Here is a 23024-nt window from a genome sequence, read left to right as displayed (position 1 = left end):
GTAAATCTTAAAACATGTTCAGCCTTATCTTGACCTATGATCTGCTTCAGACCACATAATTGGTGAGCATGTTGTGATGGATTGCTCACAGGTCATACCTTGCCACAGGAAGTTACTCTTCCCCACAATATGCCAACATCTTCAGGATTTTTATGACTCCAACAATTGGTTCTATAAATAAACATTCAGTTAACACACAGAGACCATTGCATAACATAAGACTTATTCACATATTAGGTTCAACACTCATACATCAGCGTACAGTGTACACTGGTACAGCTCTGAACACAGGTACAATTATTCCCATGTTACATTGAATAAAGATACAGCAGTACACACCTTATCTGTACCCAGGTTCACAAAATGCACAAAGGCATAGCCATTCATACAAAAACTTTTAAGTGTATACAAATATCTGAATATACAGTATATACAGAGTATACAGACATCTGTATACAGGAGCTATTCACATGACTGGATGGTTGAGGGAGTGGGCGGGCAGGGGGAAGTCTGCACAGTCCTTACCTTCCTCCCAGATGAGTGAGCAATCCCTGCTGGGTGTGCTGACCACCCTCCCACATGTCCCGCTCTCCAGAGGCTGAAATGAAGCATCCCAGCCTCCGGGTATCCCATAATCCACCATGCACCAAGTGTGGTGCATTGGGGGATTCCCACACGAGATGGGCACTCTAGGTGTTCATCTCTGTGTCTCCTTGGGCTGAATGTAGCTCAAGGAGACACAGAATCCCAGAGCCTGGGACAACGGTGTGCTGGTGTCTTTAACCCAGGCTAAAAGTTGGGCTAAAAAGCTGGGCTAGGCAGTGCTGCCCTGCCAGGATTGGGCCTTGTCCTAATGGTTTTCACACGCAGCTTAACCTAGGCTGGGTTTTCCTAGCCTGGATTAGGCTGAGCATGAGAACAACCTCATAATGTAAGTCAAGTGACTCAGCTCTATATGTAAACACTGTACACAGATAGTATGCATGCCAAACATTTTCATGTGAATAGGGCTGCAGAAATACAGTATTCTATGTGGATGGGTAGCTTGGGTTCACAGAATCATTTACAATATTTAATTAATTTGATTCCCGCAACACACATTAAATAGTCACATGACATAGTTTTGAATTACTGCCTTTGGAGTATAAAAGTCAATTCAATGATCTGGTTAGGATCCTGCCTGAGAACAGACACATACCATCACAGGAAATTAAGTTGCTCAGATGATTTTCCCCCACAGGGACCTAGAAAATGCCTCTCATTTTTCTAATAATGCTTGAGAATGGAATGATGAATGAATACTCCTGAAAAAGAAAGGGTAGACTCAACACGGCACAGCAATGCATACTTTTGGAGCAATTTGAAAATGAAGATTAAAGGTCAAGCTTTCTAGCAGGAAAATTGGATTCAAAGTGGAATATTCAGACCTGCAGACGACTGTGAATTCATTAAGCCTTTAAGAATTTAACAAAAACTTTCAGAATAAATGCTGTTAAGGAACTCTAGAAACACAACATACACAATAATTCAGAGAGAGGGAGGGAGGGAGAGAGAGAGAGAGAGGCTGCATTAGAAAATAACATCTTGTGGTTAATTTTTCAAGTCATGAATTGCATTGCAGATGTCCGTCCAACCATGCTCTGGCAACCTCTTCTTTTCAGGGCAGGGGATCTCCTCCCTCTTCCTGGTCTGTGAAGCCACATCCCAGCAAGCTCTGTAGCACTTGCATTGCCAGACTGTGTGCAAGACGTCAGCACGTCTCCAGAGTGGCAGCCATTAGCCACAATCTTCAAGGGATCATGCCAAGCATGAGCATACCTTTCCGGAATGGTCCACCTGCCCTCAGCAGGGAAAGGGCATTTAAATCCCTCTAAATGCCATGCTGTTCAGGCCCTTCTTCTGACAGAGATTGCACCACCACCCTTGTAAAAGCCCTGAAACACAACAGTCTCACACAAGAACAATTCCTGGTGGGGGGTGGATCTTGGGTTGGGGACACTATTTTCCTGTAGCTTTTCCTGTTACTTAGGAAAGGAAGGGAACACGATGACTTCCTAGAAGGGGATGTGTATGGGGGGGAAGGATCCTGGGGTCTGGCCTGCTGTGATGAAGGATGCTCTTGCGATGGCTTACCCCAGTCTATGCACTCTCATGAGAGGGCAAGTCTTTTGGGAAGGACCTTAGGCTCAACAACCTTCAGTCTTCCATTGGACTACATGCTCATGAATTAAGCTAATGCAAAAAAGGCCCATCCTCTCCAGTTAATGAGGCCATTCACACAATTGTAAACTGTATTCTACCCAGGTTTGGGAGCTGTGTGTACTCCCAATTTTTGATTGTGTGGAAGCAAGGTTAGAGGGAAACCTGGGTAGAAGTGATTGTGTGGAAGCAAGGTAGGAGAAAAAGCTACCCAGGTTTTCCTCTAACCTTGCTGACACACAATAACTTCTACCTAGGTTTCCCTCTAAACTTGCTTCCACACAATCAAAAATTGGGAGTACACACAGCCCCCAAACCTGGGTAGAATACAGTTTTTGATTGTGTGAATGGCCTCCTTGATAGAACCTTTGCACCCCCCCCCCCTCCAGGGAAGCCTTTCATGCACCCAAAGAAGATTTTGATGCTTCATGTGTAGCAGGGTGGGCAGACAGGGGAAACACCAGGACTGGGAAACACCAGGATCTTTACTCTCATTCAAATTTCTCAGGTTCAGACCAGAGTTGTAGCGTATGCAGATCTGCCGCCTCAGGGAATTCCAGGAGAGGGGAACTCTGATTTCTGCGACCCCAGGAGAGTGGGGTTACCATTCTGGGCAAAACCAAAGATGTTCAAATGGGCAGATGGACAGGCAGGGGGTGCTTTGACAGCTTCTTCACGGCAGTCACCAAGACAGGAAGAGCTGTTGCTGGGGTACCCATCCACATGGCTTGCTTGTGTAGAGCAACAAGACCAGGTGGCATATGCAATTCAGACATGTCTCCATGGTAGGGATGTGTAAACAGGTTCAATATCGAATGTGTTCGACATCAAACCGGTTCATTTTGACTGTTCACCTCCTCTTCGGTCAGACCCTGGGCCGAACCCCCCCTCCCCTGCGGGGGTTTCATGTTTAAAATTGTTTATTTTTATTTTTAACACTTACCCCCTCTGGGGCAGCTGTCCAAGGCAGCAGTGTGTGGGGGGGTCCACAGGGGTTTCTACTCCCCCCACCAGCCTCTCTTTAAGAAATTGCTCTTCAGCCACTCTTTGGCCTTTCCCCCGGGTATGGCTGCCATTTTGGAGGCTGTTGCGCCTGCACAATGGGCCTCTGCATGGTCTGATTTCTTACATAGGGGTGAGTGGCAGGGGGAGTGGGAACCTCCACAGACACCACTTCACCACCACCTTGGACAAATCCAGAGGGGTAAGTGTAAAAGTAAATTTAAATTAAAAAATACTCACAACCCCCACTCCACCCTGAACTGAACCGGGTGGGGTTCGAGGGGGTGCACAGTCTGGTTCAGGTCCAGTGCGGACTCAAACTTGACCAGACCAGCCAGTTTCATGCGCACTCCTGCTCCATGGTCTGACCCTCTCATGAGACAGTGGTCTGTGGGAGAAGGGATTTATTATTTATTTATTTAACATATTTTTATACTGCCCCAAACTTATGTCTCTGGGAGGTTTACAACAAGATTAAAAAGTAAAACATTAATTAAAAACAAAAACAAAAGTATTTAAAAGCAAGAAATTTAAAACACAATCAATTAAAAGCCTGGGATGTTGTCACACATTATTAGTGATTGTAATATTAATATTAGTGATTCTGCCAAACATCCCCTCCCCACAGATGATTTTTCTCATGTGAAGGCATAACCCCATGGCCTTACACTCTCATTAGTGAGTATTCCACTCAAGACAAGCACCAGTCATCATCACATCTGTTGAATCGCTCCTTTCACTTGGGCAATGCTGATCCTGTTGCCCGGCCCTTCTCATGAGTAAGCCTAGGGACTGCACATGTTCCCCCTTCCACAACATCTTTGTACAAAAAATAGACCTTAGATATTCAAGAATTCATAGTTGAGGCTGGCTTTTAAACCCAACTCTGGGTATCACCACCCTGCCATATGTTTCCATCCCAGTGCTCTAATGGGGTTGCCCTGCTTATGTTGCCACCTTGAGCACATGTGCTTGTGAACATACATCTTTATCACTTCATTTTCAAAGAGCAAAACACGTATTGCCCATCTTGCCATCCTATCCCCTTTCTCTCCTGATTGCTAGTGGGGTGGGGGAGCAAGGGACCAGGTGGGAAGAGGGCATCCCCCTGTGTGACTTTGATTTTTGACAGATTGATGGGACGTGGCAGTGTCCCTTTTGCTCAGCAACTGTTCTGTTGGATCGAAGACAGCAGGGGGAGGGAATGCTGAAGTGCTTGGAGAGGCAGCCAGTGAGAAGCGTCGCAGGCATGGAGTGGGCACAATCCTGGATGGGTCTTCACTGCTGTCTCTATGATTATGTTTCCTGAAAGTAAACGAAACCATGGTTATGGCGCTGTCCATGTTTGGACATAACGCTGCCACTGAAAGACGCCAGGTTACGGCAGCGAAACTCAAACTGGAGTTTGGAGGGGGAAACCTCAGGTCACTTTTGCCATGAAATTGCCATTGCATGCATTCCAATATAATGGAGTTCCAACCTCTGCCCTGTTTAACTGTGGTTTTGCATTATGTGTGAATGCGACTGATGTATGTTTTCATATTCTAACAAATTCCGGCATAACAGTTATTAGATTTCCTGAGACATGATACTTTAAAAAAAAAAATCAGAATCATTAACAGTATTCAATATATCTACATTTGATATTTTTCAATTTGTGATTAGTAGTTTAATATGAGAACTCTTTCCATTGAAAACCTTATTTGTGGGGTGTTACAAAATGTTTGTCTCTGGTATAATATCTATGATAGCCCACTCACCCATGCAAGTTGTCACTTCATGTTGCAGTCATGGGTGAGTGGGCTATCATAGATATTGGAGGAAAAGTAAACATGGTATAGGACAGCTTCACAATTTCATATGATATATCTACATTCGCCGAAAGGCTTCATCAGAGGCAATTTTCCATAAATAAAGACGAGTGAAAAACCCATGGCTGTGCAAACGGATTCATCAAGGCATGTTAAAGCCTGAAAATACACCGGTGGCTGATAAGAACATAAGAACATAACAACAGCCCTGCTGGATCAGGCCCAAGGCCCATCTAGTCCAGCATCCTGTTTCACACAGTGGCCGACCAGATGCCGCTGGAAGCCACAGACAGGAGTTGAGGGCGTGCCCTCTCTCCTGCCATTACTCCCCTGCAACTGGTTCTCAGAGGCATCCTGCCTTTGAGGCTGGAGGTTGCCCACAGTCCTCCGACTAGTAGCCATTGATAGACCTCTCCTCCATGAAGTCATCCAAACCCCTCTTAAAGCCATCCAGGTTGTTGGCTGTCACCACATCCTGTGGCAGAGAGTTCCACAAGTGGATCACGCATTGTGTGAAAAAGTACTTCCGTTTGTTGGTCCTAGACCACCTGGCAATCAATTTCATGGAGTGACCCCTGGTTCTAGTGTTGTGTGAGGGAAAAGAATTTCTCTCTCTCCACTTTCTCCACACCATGCATGATTTTATAGACCTCTATCATGTCTCCCCACAGTCGTCTTTTTTCTAAACTAAAAAGCCCCAGGTGTTGTAGCCTTGCCTCATAAGAAAGGTGCTCTAGGCCCCTGATGATCTTGGTTGCCCTCTTCTGTACCTTCTCCAGTTCAACAATGTCCTTTTTGAGATGTGGTGACCAGAATTGTACGCAGTGCTCCAAGTGTGGTCGCACCACAGTTTTGTATAAGGGCATTATAATGTTAGCCGTTTTATTTTCAATCCCCTTTCTAATGATCCCCAGCATTGAATTTGCCTTTTTCACAGCTGCCGCACATTGAGTAGACACTTTCAACGAGCTGTCCACCACAACCCCAAGATCCCTCTCCTGGTCCGTCACCGACAGCTCGGATCCCATCAGCATATACTTGAATTTGGGGTTTTTCGTCCCAATGTGCATCACTTTACACTTGCTAACATTGAACCGCATTTGCCATTTTGTCACCCACTCCCCCAGTTTGGAGAGATCCTTTTGGAGCTCCTCACAATCCGTTTTGGATTTCACTACCTGGAAGAGTTTGGTATCATCTGCAAATTTGGCCACATCGCTGCTTACCCCTGCTTCTAGATCATTTATGAATAAATTAAAAAGCATCGGTCCCAGTACAGATCCCTGGGGGACCCCACTTCTTACTTCCCTCCATTCTGAAAACTCTCCATTTATACCTACCCTCTGTTTCCTGTCTTTCAACTAGTTAACAATCCAGACATGTACTTGTCCCCTTATCCCATGACCGCTAAGTTTCCTCAGGAGTCTTTGATGAGGAACTTTATCAAAAGCTTTTTGGAAGTCCAGGTATACTATGTCAACTGGATCACCTTGATCCACACACTCGTTGACACTCTCAAAGAAGTCCAAAAGGTTGGTGAGGCAAGATTTACCTTTGCGGAAGCCATGCTGGCTCACTCCCAGCAGGGCATGTTCTTCTAGGTGCTTTACAATTTTATCCTTGAGGATGCTTTCCATCAATTTGCCTGGAACGGATATTAGGCCATTGAAGCACTACTCAGCTCCTATCGTTTGTTGATAGCTGGTTTTTCATTTTTTCATAATACATTTATATATTATTCCTTACTGCATTCATTATTTCTTTTGTCCACGGGTTTCTTGCCATTGTTTCTGCAATGGCTTAAGAATGGCAACTTGAAGAAAGAAACTGAGGGTTTAATACTGGCTGCACAAGAACAGGCGCTAAGAACAAATGCAATAAGAGCAAAAGTAAAAAAATCCACAACAAACAGCAAGTGCCGCCTTTGTAAAGAAGCAGATGAAACAGTGGAACACCTAATCAGCTGTTGTAAAAAGATCGCACAGACTGACTACAAACAAAGGCATGACAAGGTAGCAGGGATGCTACACTGGAACATCTGCAAAAAATACAAGCTACTTGTAGCCAAAAATTGGTGGCACAATAAAATAGAAAAAAAGTTGTTGAAAATAAAGATGAAAAATCTTATGGGACTTCTGACTACAAACAGACAAACATCTGCCACACAATTCACCAGACATAATTCTAGTCGAGAAGAAAGAAAAACAAGTTAAAATAATTGACATAACAATACCAGGGGATAGCAGAGTAGAAGAAAAAGAAACAGAAAAAAAATCACAAAATACAAAGATCTACAAATTGAAATTGAAAGGCTGTGGCAGAAAAAGACCAAAATAATCCCAGTGGTCATTGGCGCCCTGGGTGCAGTTCCAAAAGACCTTGAAGAGCACCTCAACACCATAGGGGCCACAGAAATCACCATCAGGCAATTACAAAAAGCAGCTTTACTGGGAACAGCCTATATTCTGTGACGATATCTATAATAATAGCAACAACATTGATAATAAAATTCAGCCATCCCAGGTCCTTGGGAAGGACTCGATGTCTGGATAAAAGAAACCAGTCAATAACACCTGTCTGACTGTGTAAATAAATAATAATAAATAATAAAATAAATGTGTTAATCAAGCTTGTGTCTCACTGAACTCAATGGGATTTTTTTAAACTAAGATGCTCAGTTTCTTAGAATTCAAAGGATTATATATGCACAACCTAATTTTCTGGGCAACACTCCTTTATCTAAGTTGTTATGTGCTGATGTGAGAAATCAAAGGCATGGCTGTGCAAATTCCTACTGCATAAAACAGATGTAGAAACTCAGATTAGTAAATAGAGGACAGTAAGCATGATATGGTACAGCAAGAGCATCTACTGAGCATTTCAAGCATATCAAAAAACAGGTGACTCCAACTACAATACACATGCACATTACATTATTGACAAGAACTCAAGGTGCTCACAAGTATAATGCTGTAAAAAATAAAATGCTAATAGTCCCCACATATGTGGGTCGGGATTTGATGGTTTTTAGTTATTTAGATGGTCCGAGAGAAATCACCTGGATCATGCAAATCCTGATGCAATCAACAGATGGCTCTAAAAGTGTAATGAAGGCTGTCAAAGAATAGGATGAAAATTTCTCATAATCATGCAAGTTCTGACTGACTCAGTAATTTACAACTGAAAGCTAAATGGCTGCTTTTTCAAAAAGTGTGTGTGGGGGGGAAGGCCCTCCAGTATAGTTGGAAAAATAAGACATACACTTCTCAGAAAGAAAGAAAGGAAAAATCTATAGATTCTGGCAACAATGCCCATTTCAAGTTTTTCACTATAATTGTGAGGATAAAGTTCACATGGAAGCCAAATCTGAATACTTTAATATGATATTGGATTGAGGTTTGTGATGTGATATTATTTCATTATCAGAGCTGATTTCCATGGAATTCTAGGTTAACCAGATGTGGACCACTACATCAGTTTTCAGTAGGCCATCCAGTCCCCGCCATGTAGCCTTCATGAGCAGGATCCAGTGGGCAGTTCTCCCGCATGAGGTCCAATGGAATGAATGGACACTCTTCTAGAGCACAGGCCCAGTTCCTTAATAAAACCTAGCATTTACTCGCTTAGTTTACAAAAGAATAACACGGCAATCATACAAACACATATTATTTTGTAAAGGCCTTAATACTGCTGTTGCATGCTGCCAGTCACATAATACACCTTTAACCATCCAATTTCTGGAGTAAGGGCAGAAATAAGCCACACGGCAGAAGCATGAAGTTATCATCTGTGATGTCTACAACATCCTGAGGCCAATCCTGTAAGATCCACCTATGAATCATGCATTCATTTTCCAGATGTTCCAGCTTGCAAAGCCGATGGGGGCATTGCCTCAAGGCACTCAGTGGTCTGTCTGGTGAATCGAGGTTTAATTTCTTGCCAGAAGCTCCTTTATGATCCTTCAGGATATTTGTGCAGCATGCTTCTATAGAGGAGACTGAGAAATAAATAACTCCACCTTCCTAGCTTATATCTTACTTCCTGTTGTTTAAATGTGGGTGCCTTGAATTGGATTTCTGTGCACAATTTAGAACTGTTTTGAAGATAGTGGTAAATTAAATTCCAGGTATAATATTTTTGTTCATATCAGGAACCAGTAGGAGTAATGACAGAATGACTTTAAAGCTACTGTGTTTATTGCAAGGAATACAACAACATTAACAACATTTCTCAGTCAGGCACAGAGTGCACGGAGCTCTAGCCACTTTCTAGTGATGTGACACGTCATTTGCAAGACCTTCGGGAGTTGGCCTTAAAGCAACAGTGTCAATATCAAGCAATAAATAAAGTAAATAATGTCTGAGGCATATTATTTCCCCCTCCATTTAGTTTTAGAGACAATAATTGTTTTGAGGCTTGGCTACACATATTACCAAATGGCAGAAAGTTCCAGGGGCAGCCTTTATAGGGCCTTTGTGAGGAGGCAGCACTGAAAAGACTCATGGTATTTTGTAATTTCTGTTTCTTTACCAATATGCAAGAAGTATATGTATGATTTTGGGACTAATTCATAACATAATACTGCAGTATATAGAAGAGGTGGTGACCTAGGCATCAAAGTGGCTACCAGGAGGAGGAAAGAAAGTCCAGTGTGTGAGCTGCTACCTGAGGTGAAAGAAAGGACTAAGCAATTCTTGATGAAAAGTGTATAGTACATCCCCCCATAGATAATAATGTTAAGGATATTGCCCCCTTCCTAAGTACTAGCAGTGTGGAAGCTGAGACACTGCAACCGTGCCAGGGAAAAGAGTTGAGTGAATAGAACTTAATAGGGTGTTCCAGTACATAATTATTAATTGGCAAACCTTAACATAATACCAGCACCAATTAACCCAATATGTGAAACAAAATATACTAGCTGACCCAGCACAGAGCATCTGTGTGCTCTTTGGGGCCGGTGGCTACCTCTCCCCCCCTTCTGCCCCAGTCTCTGCTTCCAGGCCCAGCCACCTCTCCTCCCCACTGCCACTTCTGTCCCCCCTTCTTCCCCCACTCCTGGGCCTTGCCTCTGTGGCCGGGCTGGGCCCGCCACCTCTGGCCTCCACGGCTGGGCCACAGCGGCGGCAACCAATCCTCCTGGGTGCGCCTCAGCCAGTCAGGCACGTCCGCTGCCCAGCCAATCAGCTGGGCTCTGGGATGCACATTCCAAGGCACACCCAGGATAATTAATATAATAGATAGCAACAAACCATAAGAAGATGGTGGCGGGGGGACGGGACAAAAACAAATCTGTTTGCACTCCCAAGTCTAGCATGGTAAACCTGGCTTACAGTGCACGCCAGTTGATCCCCTGTGAAAAATAATTAAAGACAGGATAAAGACTGCAAAACAGGATTTAATCCAGGGGCTCTTTTCCCTGGCATATATTTATCTTTTTCAATGAGCCAGTTCAGGTTCTTTGCTTCTGCTGCTTTGGCTCTTTGCTGTGACGTTTTTAGTAATTATGGTATTTTCTATGGTTATCTGAATGTCCATGGATTGTGTCAGCCTTCTATTTATGAGCCAACCTAACAGGCACAGCTTGGAAACCAGTCAAGTCAAAATACTCAAGTAGCTGCACCTCTTTTTATAGTCCTTAATTATACCATCTCCCCCCCCCCCCCGTTTGCTGCTGGCTGTTTATTTTGTTTTTTTAAACGTTGGTGACTGCTAGTAGTATTGAAAGGAGAGATCTTCAGCATAAATTCACTGTCAGCTCTGTGATCTATATGGCTTAATTTTTCAAAACTGATAAAATAAATGTTGCATAGAATTGCAGCTGGGGTTGATAGAAACCAATGATATGTATTTTTTAATCCAGATTTTTTAAATTTAAATTAGATTTTAATTTTTTCTTAAACCAATTTATTTCTTTTAAATAACATAGGTCAAAGATATCATGATCATGTGTGTTAAACATAACTCCTAATTACATTCTGTGAACCTGTTGTTACATTCAGACACTATGTTCAACAATGGTACAATGAGTGTACACACAAGTACAAATCTGTGCACAGTTCCAGTCATTCAAATGTTAAACAGGTACAGCATTATACTTCCTATCTGAACTGTGCATTTGAAAGGCCTATATCCCGGTTTGAATTTTAAAATGAACCCAGGTACAGTAATTCACGGCAACATGTGTACACTTCCACAGAATAGTGTCTGAATTGGGATAAAGAAGGCCAAGGAATGACTAGAGGATTTAGGAAGGATGGAATAGATCTAGATAAGGAACAGGAACATGGAGGAAATCTTTTCTAAGTGTATCCCCCATTTAGAAGGGAAACACCTATCATGGCTGCACTCTTAAAAGAGACCTCACTTGGAAATGTTTTAATGAAGTTTCTGTACATGTGGGTAAGTCAGGCATGTGTGCAAAAAAATGCAAAACAGTGCAACAAAGAAATGCAAGGCCTGGTTGCCCAAATGAAACAGCATTATGCATTCTGAAATATATATTACATCTCTGAATACATATTAAGGTTATATTAGGCAACAAGAATTTACTTTTACTAGAAAATGCTGATTAAATAGAATCTTCTGGACTAGTGATTTTAATTGTGATTTAAATCGTTAAAATTGAGTTCTGTGAAGTGATTTAAATCGTGATTTAAATCATAGCAGCCCTGATTGCAACTATTCTATAGTTTCCAAGTCAAAGCCTTAATGAACTTGTGGGGGCTTACTCCCAGGTAACTGTTGTGTGCATAGGCTTGCAACCTAAGGATATATCCCATAAAATGTTTATATTGTGAGACAGAGAGAAAAAAGTCTTGCTTTTTAAAAAAAAAGTGTGCGTGTGCGTATTTGTGAGAAGAAAAGAAATTAGTAGGCTTTGGTGGAAACTTTTCGTCATCAGAACTTGTGCTAATAGAATATTTCTCTTGGGCTAAGTTTTACAACTGCCAGTGTTACAAGCTGGCTCCAATGATCTCTTTGGGGACCCCATGATCACACAAACAGTGAGTCTGCAAAAACAAGATGGCTCAGAGAGACACGAGCTATTCACCTGCCCCTTGCATTTATTTTGCCAAAGTTTGTGTTGCTTTCTCGTCTCTTCATTTGGGCAGGCCTTCCCATTTCTGAAGGAAGTCTTCTTCCCTTCTAAAGCTTCTTTGACTTTACTTGTTAACTATGCTAGCAAAGTGGTGGGGGCTTGTTCATGGTGGTGAGTTTTGGGTGGTGAGTTTTGTTCGTAGCAGGGACACTTGACCCTGTTTTGGCCAATAAAGTTACACAAAATGGTCACCCGCCCATTATCATGCCTGTGGGGTCTGAAACCTGTTCCTATTGATCTAGGATGGCTAGGCATGTTCATAGAGGGGTCACATGCCCACCTTCGGGGCATGCCCGGGCATATTCTGGGCTAGGTGTGGTGAGTGAGTGGCCAAACTTCTAGGGGTAAGGGCGTACCCCTAGTTCTGAGCCATTCCAGTCATGTAGGAGTCTCCTCTGCCCATTTCCTGTGACATAGGCACAATTTGACAGCTCCCATGACATCATCACCCACATGGGTGCCATGACGTCATTCCCCTGTCATGTGCTTCTGTTTGTAAACAAAAGCACATGGAGTTTGACAGCTGGTGGGTACTTATATGACTCACAGTCCAAGTGTGCTGTGAAACTGGCCAGATAATTGCTAGAGGCCCTATCCACCCCCAGCAGAGTACCTTCAGTGACTGTTGCTGGTGTTTATCTTATATTTCTTTTTAGATTGTGAGCCCTTTGGGGACAGGGATCCATCTTATTTATTTATTATTTCTCTGTGTTAACTGCCCTGAGCCATTTTTGGAAGGGTGGTATAGAAATCGAATTATTATTATTCCTTGTTTACACAGTCAGACAGGTGTTATTGACTGGTTTGTTTTATCCAGACATCGAGTCCTTCCCAAGGACCTGGGATGCCAGAATTTTATTGTCAATTGCTATAGATATCGTCGCAGAATATAGGCTGTTCCCAGTAAAGCTGCTTTTTGTAATTGGCTGATGGTGATTTCTGTGGCCCCTATGGTGCTGAGGTGCTCTTCAAGGTCTTTTGGGACTGCACCCAGGGCGCCAATAACCACTGGGATTATTTTGGTCTTTTTCTGCCACAGCCTTTCAATTTCAATTTGTAGATCTTTGTATTTGGTGATTTTTTTCTATTTCTTTTTCTTCTATTCTGCTATCCCCTGGTATTGCTATGTCGATTATTTTCACTTGTTTTTCTTTCTTCTCAACTACAGTTATATCTGGTGTATTGTGTGGCAGATGTTTGTCCGTTTGTAGTCGGAAGTCCCATAAGATTTTTGCATCTTCATTTTCTACAACTTTTTCAATTTTATGGTCCCACCAATCTTTGGCTACAGGTAAGCTTGTATATTTTGCAGATGTTCCAGTGTATCATCCCTGCTACCTTGTCATGCCTTTGTTTGTAGTCAGTCCGTGCGATCTTCTTACAACAGCTGATCAGGTGGTCCACGGTTTCATCTGCTTCTTTACAAAGGCGGCACTTGCTGATTGTTGTGGATTTTTTTACTTTTGCTCTTATTGCATTTGTTCTTAGTGCCTGTTCTTGTGCAGCCAGTATTAAACCCTCTGTTTCTTTCTTCAAGTTGCCATTCTTAAGCCATTGCCAGGTCTTGGTGATGTCTGATTTTCCACTTATATTGTGCAAATATTGACCATGCAGGGGCTTATTTCTCCATCTTTCTGCTCGGTTCTTGACTTGTTCTTTCTTGTAGGCCTGCTTTGTTTCATTGGTGTTGAATAGTTTCTCGTTCTTGACCATTTGAAGTGCATCTTCTTCACTGTCCTTGATATATTCTTCAAGGCCTCTTTTCTCCTTCTCTACTGTTTGATGGACTTGCAGCATTCCTCTTCCACTTGAGTTGCGAGGGAGATAGACCCTATCTACATCACTGCGGGGGTGCAGAGCATGACTAATGGTCATGATTTTCCTGGTCTTACGATCTAGCGTCTCTAGCTCTGCCTGGGTCCAGTCTATTATTCCTGCAGTGTATCTGATAACAGGTATAGCCCAGGTGTTTATGGCTTGTATGGTGTTCCCGCCATTGAGTTTGGACTTGAGGATTTTTCTAACTCTCCTGAGTATTCAATTCCCATTTTTCTTTTAACTTCAGTGTGTGCGATGTTCTCAGCCTGGAGAATGCCCAAGTATTTGTAACGTTCTTTCTCTTCCAGGTTCTTGATCTTGCTTCCATTGGGCAGTTCTATTCCTTCTGTTTTTCTTATTTTTCCTCTTTTCATTATTAATGCAGCACACTTGTCTAGTCCAAACTCCATTGCTATATCGCTACTGAATATACGGACAGTGTTTAGCAGTGATTCGATTTCTGACTGGGACTTTCCATACAACTTCAGATCGTCCATGTACAGCAGATGGTTGATTTTACTTGATGTTTTAGATGTTTGGTATCTGAGGCCTGTTTTGTTTAGTATTTGTGAAAGTGGAGTCATGGCGATTACAAACAATAGAGGGGATAGTGAGTCCCCTTGGAAAATGCCTCTTCTAATGCTAACCTGTCCAAGTGCCTCGCTATTGATTGTTAACTGTGTACTCCACATGCTCATTGCTTTTTAAATAAATATCTGAATGTTTTTGCTGACACCAGTTGTTTCTAAACATTTTAGTATCCATGTGTGAGGCAATGAATCGAAGGCTTTCTTGTAGTCAATCCATGCAACACTTAGATTTGTTTTAATTCTCTTGCAGTTTTCTAAAACCATTTTGTCAGTCAGCAGCTGGTCTTTTGTGCCTCTGGTGTTCGGGCAATTTCCTTTCTGTTCAACTGGAAGCTGTTTGTTAGTTAATAAGTGTTGCATCACTTCATCTGCTATTATTCCAGTTAATAATTTGAACATGGTTGGCAGGTAGGTTATCGGTCTATAATTACTTGGAAGTGCACCTTTTGCTGGATCTTTCATGATGAGATGAGTTTTCCCAGTTGTTAGCCATTGTTCAATATCACCACCTTTCATAATGTGATTGAACTGTTTTGATAGTTGTTTATGAAGGCTTGTTAGGTGTTTAAACCAAAAGCCATGCAGTTCATCGTCGCCTGGAGCAGTCCAATTTTTAAGTTTCTTTGCTCTTTCACTTATTAATTCTGGTGTTATTATTAGATCTTGCATTTGTTGGTTACATTTTTTGACCTCTTTCATCCAGCCTGCTTTTTTATTCTAATCTATTGGATTGTCCCATAATTTCCCCCAGAATTGCACTGTTTCTTCTTTATTTGGTGTTTCTATGTTTCTTGCAGTTTCTCCTTCTATGCTTTGGTAGAAACGTCTCTGATTCGACTGGAATTGGAGATTCTGCCTGTGTTGTGTGATTCTGGCTTCATATCTGCTAATCTTCTTTGACACTGCTGTTATTTGCTGCTTTATTATTTCCAGGACTTCTCTAATTTTCCTTGAATCTAGGTGGTATTTTTGGATCAGATACTGTTTGGTGTTTTCATTCTTCAGCTTCTTGTCTTTCATATCTTTCAATTTACTAGCATCTGATCTAAGTATGGAGATTTTATTTTCTAATCTAATCTTCCATTTAGGTGATGTACTGCTTTGTTTTTTTACAGGTCCACTGATCTTATATCTGAGCTCTTGTGTTTTTATTGTTGCTGCACTGTACATTAGTTGGTTTGTTTCTTGCAAATTATTGGTTGTTATTTCTGCAAGTGCAGCATTGACATCTTTTAATGCCTGAGCAAGTTGTTTTTTGGCAACTGTTTTTAGAGCTGGAAGTCAAACCCTGGTGGTTGTTTGGTTCATGTGCTCAGTTATTTTTTGCTTTAGTTCTTGTTGCTTTTCTGTTAAACGGCATTCGGGTTTTTGAGGTGAAGGCAAAGGGGAAGTTGCCTGGTTTTGATTTTGAAACAGTTCAGCAACAGTGGCATCCTCGATTTCCAACACCTCCTCCACCTGCGCCTGAGCAACTTCTTCAATTGGTGATAATTCTTCTTCCATATCTTGAGCCTGTGTTGCTCTTTGCAGTTCTTCCAGCTCAACTCCTGTGAATACTTTATTTCTTATTATGAATCTTCTCTGGTCTGCTAGCCTTTGTTCTGTTATTTCTGTGTCTGGATGCTTCTCTTTCCAAATTTGGTACATTCTTTTTAAATAACCTCTTCTAGTTGGACTAGACTTGTAATAGCAGATCATTATTTCCTTGTTGGCATTTTTTGTATATATTTTTTTCGGTTAGGCGACATTTCTTCCAGTAATTTTGCTGTCTCCAGCCCTGGTTGCTTAACTGAAGATCCTGAGTCCTGTTGCCCAGTTGCCACCAGATGTCGAGGGACTATAGCATCTGGCACGGTCCTTGTTGACCCGGGTGACGACCGATCCGGTATAGATTTATTAAAGTTACATCTCACCATATTGTTGATGGGAGAGGCACTCTTTGTCTGGCTCCTCTGGTGAGACCTGTCCAGTATGGTTGGACCTCTGGCATAGCTCTCACCTTCATCAGAGCACACAAGCCCCGCAACCACACCAAGGTAGTGCCTCACTGGGGGTGAGGTTGTTGTTGTTGTTGTTGTTGTTGTTATTATTATTATTATTATTATTATTAGAGGAAGCTCCATATATGGGTGCTGCTTTTTGGCCTGTGGGAAAAGACTCCCAGATGTGGCTGAGATAAAGCATTGGGGAATATCTGTACCATTCAATATTGTGTTTATTATTATTACTCTATTTCCCTTTCATACACTTTTGCTTCCTACCTTTGATGCCTATTTGCTTTTGATCTCTCTTTGAACCACTTTTTTCAATTTTTAATGCATAAAAATTTAGAAATATTTAGAACAAAGTGCAAGATTCTGTAGATTGCACAATATAAGTGGAAAATACTAATGGTGCAAATAAACTAATATGAAGCTGCTAGTGCCAGTTTGCTGAAAGTCCATCCTCCAACATATAGTGGCACCAGCAGCTTCATATTAGTTTATTTGCACCATTAGTATTCCTATCATTGTTGTTTAGGATTACATTCCTGCATTTGTGGAGTTTGTAACAGCCCACATTGTTGTAATTATTTGCTGTTGTCATTTGGATGCCTATAGTTTGTGATTATACGTGGAGTATTTCTTCACTTTCAATTGTGCCTCTGCATTTTTTTGCCTTGCCCATTCCACACGGGTTTTGTTCATTTTTCTTGTTCTTGTACCCGTGTTCCCTTCTGGTTTCTTTCTAGGCATCTGCAACAGGCATCTCCCCCCGCCCCGCAAAGCCGCAAAGCCTTTCAAGCTGGTAATATCCCAGCAGTCTAGAGGAAGCCAGAGCTCCCTGAGCTGTGAAGTGTTTCAAGCCAGAGCTCCCTGAGCTGTGAAGCATCTCATGGGCAGGGGATTGACCTGGCCTCTTCTTTACACCAAACCATGCCTTAAGGTGCTCACCAGACCATACACTGTTATTGTAATCCACACTGTACCTGCTATTATGACCAGGGGACAGCCTAACAAACTAAGAGTATAGCAAGAGGTAGGTGAAAAAAGCCCCTGTCAAAAGCCAATCAGGCAAGGGGCCCCCCAAAATTCATACCCGGCCCCTAATAGGATGACCAGCAGAGCCCACACTATATTCAGGGATGGGCGGTAGGGGGTTGCTTCCTGGCTCAGACTACTGGTAGGAAGGCGGGAACTGCAACACTCACCTAAGCTCTGCCTCTCCCAGTCCTGGCAGTAAGTCAAGCCCTATGCCTCCTTCTCCATTAGAGGAAACTGGGGCAAACAAGCTGCACCACAGACAGGCCACAGTGAGCAGCTAGATTATTATGGCCTATGACCAGCCACGTGTTATACAAACACAATCCTGTTGGAAATAATGGGCTTACTCTTGTGTAACACAAGCTATGCAATTTTGCATGTGTGCAATTGGCACAATCTACATAAGTCGTGCCAGTTGCACAAATGCAACATTTGCACAAATTGTGTCACACAAGAGGAACTCCGTTATTTACTTTACGAGGCTGACTTACTCTTGCATGGTATGTCAGCCACTGCTCTTTCCATTTACCATAAGTTTCCCTCTGTTTGCTTTTTCAAAGTCAGAACTCCAAATATAAATTTAACAGTGGGCACACACACTCAATTATGCCTGATTTATTTTCTCTTGAATAATTATCCGAAGGATGCCAATAACATTTTTCCACCTCAAGGTTACTTTATTTGTAAGGTGTACCAAGTCAAGAATGCATTCTTTTGAAGATAAATAACATGTAAGTTAAGACTAGGTCATGCCTCTGAATGTTGTACTTGATTACAATATGGGGAAATGATCCAAAGACAACTATCCACTTTTAAAGAATATATGCAAGCAGTTCCTTCTTTTATGAATATTTTGATCTCATTAAGCTCAATAAAAAGGAACTCAAGGTTAGTGAAGACATTCATTTCATCATTTACCTTATTAAATGAGGTTTACATTCTCAAATGTTAAGAAACCATGAGCTACGTACATCCATAATAATCTGTGGTGCATCATCCCAAATTTGCTCCTATGATTACACTTGCCTCCTCATTTACCACCAAGGAGCCACCGTATTTTCCTGAATCCAAGCCTAGGTTTCCCCCCACAAATTCTTTGATGTTAGAAATTGTGTGGTTGTCTTAAATTCATAGCCCTCTTCTTCGGGACCTGTAGTTCACCTCTTCCTTCCTTCCTTCCTTCCTTCCTTCCTTCCTTCCTTCCTTCCTTCCTCTGTGTAAACCACCCTGAGCCATTTTTGGAAGGGTGGTATAGAAATCGAATAAATAACAACAAACAACAACAACAACAACAAACATCTGCCACACAATACACCAGATATCACTGTAGTCGAGAAGAAAGAAAAACAAGGCAAAATAATCGACATAGCAATACCAGGGGATAGCAGCATAGAAGAAAAAGAAATAGAAAAAAATAACAAAATACAAAGATCTACAAATTGAAATTGAAAGGCTGTGGCAGAAAAAGACCAAAATAATCCCAGTGGTCATTGCTGCCCTGGGTGCAGTTCCAAAAGACCTTGAAGAGCACCTCAGCACCATAGGGGCCACAGAAATCACCATCAGCCAAGTACAAAAAGCAACTTTACTGGGAACAGCCTATATTCTGCGACGATATCTATAATAACAGCAACAACATTTACAATAAAATTCAGCCATCCCAGGTCCTTGGGAAGGACTCAATGTCTGGATAAAACAAACCAGTCAATAACACCTGACTGTGTAAATAAATAAATAAATAAATAAATAAATAATAATAATAATAATATTTTGAGGAGAGTCATCTTAAATTCAGAGTCATCTTCTATTCAGATAAAGAAGGTAGAAAGTGAAAGGAGAGAGGTATTCATGGGGCTTTGAGCGGACAACACCCTCAGCTCCCTTTGAAAATAATCTTTCCTTACAACCTAGGAAAGGGGTCTCCTTATCATTGTCTGCTTCTCATCTGTTATTTTTTATATACTTTCTTAACTCAGCTCCTCCCAGCCTTCCCAGTTGGTACCTTCTTTGGCTGTCACTTTTGAGGCAGGGAAGCTGGGAGCATGATTTGTTGCTGGTGAGAGAAGGAAGACATGTAGTGCTGCCTGCTCATTTTTGGCTGTGGTTGAATGTCTCCAGCAATGTACAGACCTATCTCAAATGCAGGATGTCTCCAGTAATGTCTCCAGAGATGCTCTTACCCCTGGACTTCAGGGTTGAAGTCCAGGGCCTCTACAGCCCTTGCGGCCTCCCAAATCCTCTTTAGTCTGTCCTGGATGGTGTGGTCTCCCAACCGAGCATGATGATGCTTAATTTGCAAGGTGTGTGTTCCAAAGGCCTTTAGGTCCAGGCTCCAAAATTACCTAGGTGCATTTCTGAATGTCTCTGTTGGCTTTATCCATGTCTTCCTCTACAAGTTGCATATTAAACACCTATATTGGACAGCAGCAATCTAGGAAGATGCTGAAAGGCATAATCTCATACTGCGTGGGAGATGGCAATGGTAAACCCCTCCTGTATTCTACCAAAAGAAAACCACAGGGCTCTGTGGTCACCAGGTGTCGACACCGACTCAATGGGACACTTTACCTTTACTATCACATAAACACAAGTTGTTTCCATTTCCATAAGCACTGAGCACCTTTCCCTCTGCCCCTACAACATTTTAATTACCACACATCAGTACTCACTTTCGGTATTTCATATGGCACTTTATCCACCCATCCCACCATGTCCAATAAGGCTATATATGTGCTGTGAGTGCTCATGTCCTTCCCTTTCTCAACATACAGGGGCATCGCTCCCTAATTGCATGGTTGTGTGTGAATGAGGGAAAGTGCCCCTTCTTGCCTGGAGGGGAAAGGACTTGCACACTCATGGCATGTCCATGTCCTTATCACATGTGGTGGGCCGTGAAGACATAAGGATTGTTTGATCCGGCCCTTTAAGGCCATATTTCCTTTCCCAAGCCCATTTAATATCAGTTTTGCAACTGACCTGCTCAAGGCTCTTCAGTCTTCAGCATCAGCATCAGTAGGTTGGTATCCTAGTCTGTAAACCAGACCTTTCACAGGCTTTCCAGTTCATTTGTGGAAGACCACTCAGCTGAGGTATCTCAGCTTCCATCCCTATTTTCTGTTGAGTATAATAGTGCATTTCTACCTCCTGGTAATTTGGGGTGGATAAAATTCATACGGACTTACAAACTGACTAATGTCCAAACCAATGAAGGACTTACACAAACAGATCATAAGAACATAAGAATTAAAATGAATTGAATTAAAATTTTACTTTTGAAGTTCTGGTAGGCCAGGATTAATTAAAATTAAAATGAATTGAATTAAAATTCATTCTAATAAAATACATGAATACATTTCTTAGAAAAACAGCAGAAGCGCCATGGATTCAGACCCCTTCTTGATAATTCACAAATGTGAAAATAGTGTACTTGTAAAGAAAAATAATACAAGCCCTCATGGTTTTGCACAGTTATTCGCACGAATAATCCCACTTAACATGGAACACCTGTAAGGAAAAAATTAAGAGAAGATTTTCTCTGAATTTTTGAATAAATTGTACTTTGATCCTTCACCACACAATTTTTGATCCTTCACAATAAACCTCACCAATGTGGACGAGAGAGGGGGGTAGGAGGGTGGCAGCCGCAGGCTTGGCTTGGTGAGAGAGGGGGTGAGGGGATGGCAGCAGAGGCGTAACTAGGGAAAACGGCACCCGGGGCAAGCACTGAAATGGCGCCCCCCCCCGCGCCCCCTCAACATACTACATTATACTTAGGTTTTTCCTCACAAGTGCCCGCCACCGCCGCCATGCCAGGCCACTGACTGGCCGCCAGGCGCCAGCAAAGCAATGGGGGGGCCCGGGCAGCGCGGAAGGGACCACTCGTGGGGGAGGGGGTGCTGACGTGCTCCCTTGACTGCTGCAGCGCTGCTGCACTGAGCAGGAAACATTTGTATTAACAGAATTTTTTAAAAAAAATTTGTCATGGCGGCGCCCCCCACGTGACCAGAAAAGATGGCGCCCGGGGCACGTGCCCCCCCACCCCCCTATAGTTACGCCTCTGGATGGCGGGCTTGGCGAGAGACAGGGAGCGAGGGGATGGCGGGTGCAGGCTTTAAGAGACAGGGAGATGGGGTGAGAGGGGAAAAGAAAGAGGGATGACAGATGCAGGCTGGGCTTGGTAAGAGATGGTGGGCACAGGCTTTATGGGATTGGGAGATAGAGAAAGAAAGTATGAAAGTGGTAAAGGGGCTGGGGCAGGCTTGATGAGGGGGTGGGAAAGGGCTGTGGGGTGGGGTCTTGAAGAGAGCACAACTAACTGGGTTTCAGCCAGAAACAGCGCAAATCTGCTGGTCCCTCACCACCCACGCCCGCAGCTGCTGCAACCCAACTCCCACAAGCTGGGCTGGCAGGGAAACAGCCCAGGAGGGGAGGTGTTGGGGAAGAGGCAGCAAGCATGTACTCTGCGGGACTCACTGCTCTCCACGGGGCTCACTTTCTCCCTGCTTACCTCGCCCCACCCTCCACTCTGTACATGAAGGGGAGGGTATGGGTAAAAATGTGGCTCAGCAGGCTCTCTCCTAAGCTTATCCCACCTCCCAAAGAGCCTCTTAAAGCCCCTGGAACTGCATGTTAAGAGGTCCAGCTGCGAGCTTCCTTTCGCTCATTCAGAGCACCAGTGGCGTATCGGGGGGAAAAGGCGCCCAGGGCAAGTTCTGGTCCTGAAATGGCACCCCCGGCCCCCACATACCTGTGAGGGTGCGGCGGCGCCCCCCAGGCAGCAGATCACCGGCGGAGGCGGCAATTTGGCGGTGGCGGGTCGCCCGCCGAGTGCGGCGGCCCGAGGGCGTGCGGCGGTGATTTGGCGGTGGCGGGTGGCGGTGATCCCCCCTGGATCGCTCGCCGAGTGTGGTGGTGGGCGTGCGGCGGCGATTTGGTGGTGGCGGGTGGCAGCGGGTTGCCCGCTGAGTGCGGCAGTGGCTGGTGGCGAGCTGTAGCGCGGCCCGAGCGGCGGATCGCCCACTGAGGAGTGCAGGCAGAGCGACGCCAAGCCTGCCTTCCAGCCCGGCGTCGCTTCCCAACTGCGCAGGCATGCCTGCGCAGTTCACAGAATGAACTGTGCAGGTGCGCCTGTGCAGTTGGGAAGCAACGCCGGGCCAGAAGGCAGGCTCGGCGTCGCTCTGCCTGCACTCCTCAGCAGGCGATCCGCCACCGCTTGGGCCACACTACAGCCCATCACCGCCAGCCACCAGCCACCGCCGCACTCGGCGGGTGACCCGCTGCCACCCGCCACCGCCAAATCGCCGCCACACGCCCGCCGCCACACTCGGCGGGCGATCCGGGGTGGGTGGGGGGGAAGACACTTTTTGGCGCCCCCCCCACGTGACCCGCCGGGGTGGCGCCCAGGGTACGTGCCCTGCCTGCCCCCCCTATGGTTACGCCCCTGCAGAGCAAACATGCACCATCTTATCTCCTACAAGGCACA

General features: G+C 43.8%; 1 long non-coding RNA gene across 1 annotated transcript; it reads right to left on the bottom strand.

The window, feature by feature from the left end:
- Window positions 1-22534, bottom strand: LOC128352526 (uncharacterized). The gene is made up of 3 exons (XR_008320468.1): window positions 22290-22534; window positions 1199-1304; window positions 1-171 (listed from the first exon to the last, which is right to left on the bottom strand). It is a non-coding gene; the product is annotated as an uncharacterized LOC128352526 (long non-coding RNA).
- Window positions 22535-23024: the final 490 nt, after the last annotated feature.

This window comes from Hemicordylus capensis, chromosome 3, assembly GCF_027244095.1.
Source record: "Hemicordylus capensis ecotype Gifberg chromosome 3, rHemCap1.1.pri, whole genome shotgun sequence".
NCBI classification, from domain to species: Eukaryota; Metazoa; Chordata; class Lepidosauria; order Squamata; family Cordylidae; genus Hemicordylus; species Hemicordylus capensis.
The sequence above is the reverse complement of the archived record's forward strand: the minus strand, read 5'-3'. Positions and strand labels throughout refer to the sequence as shown.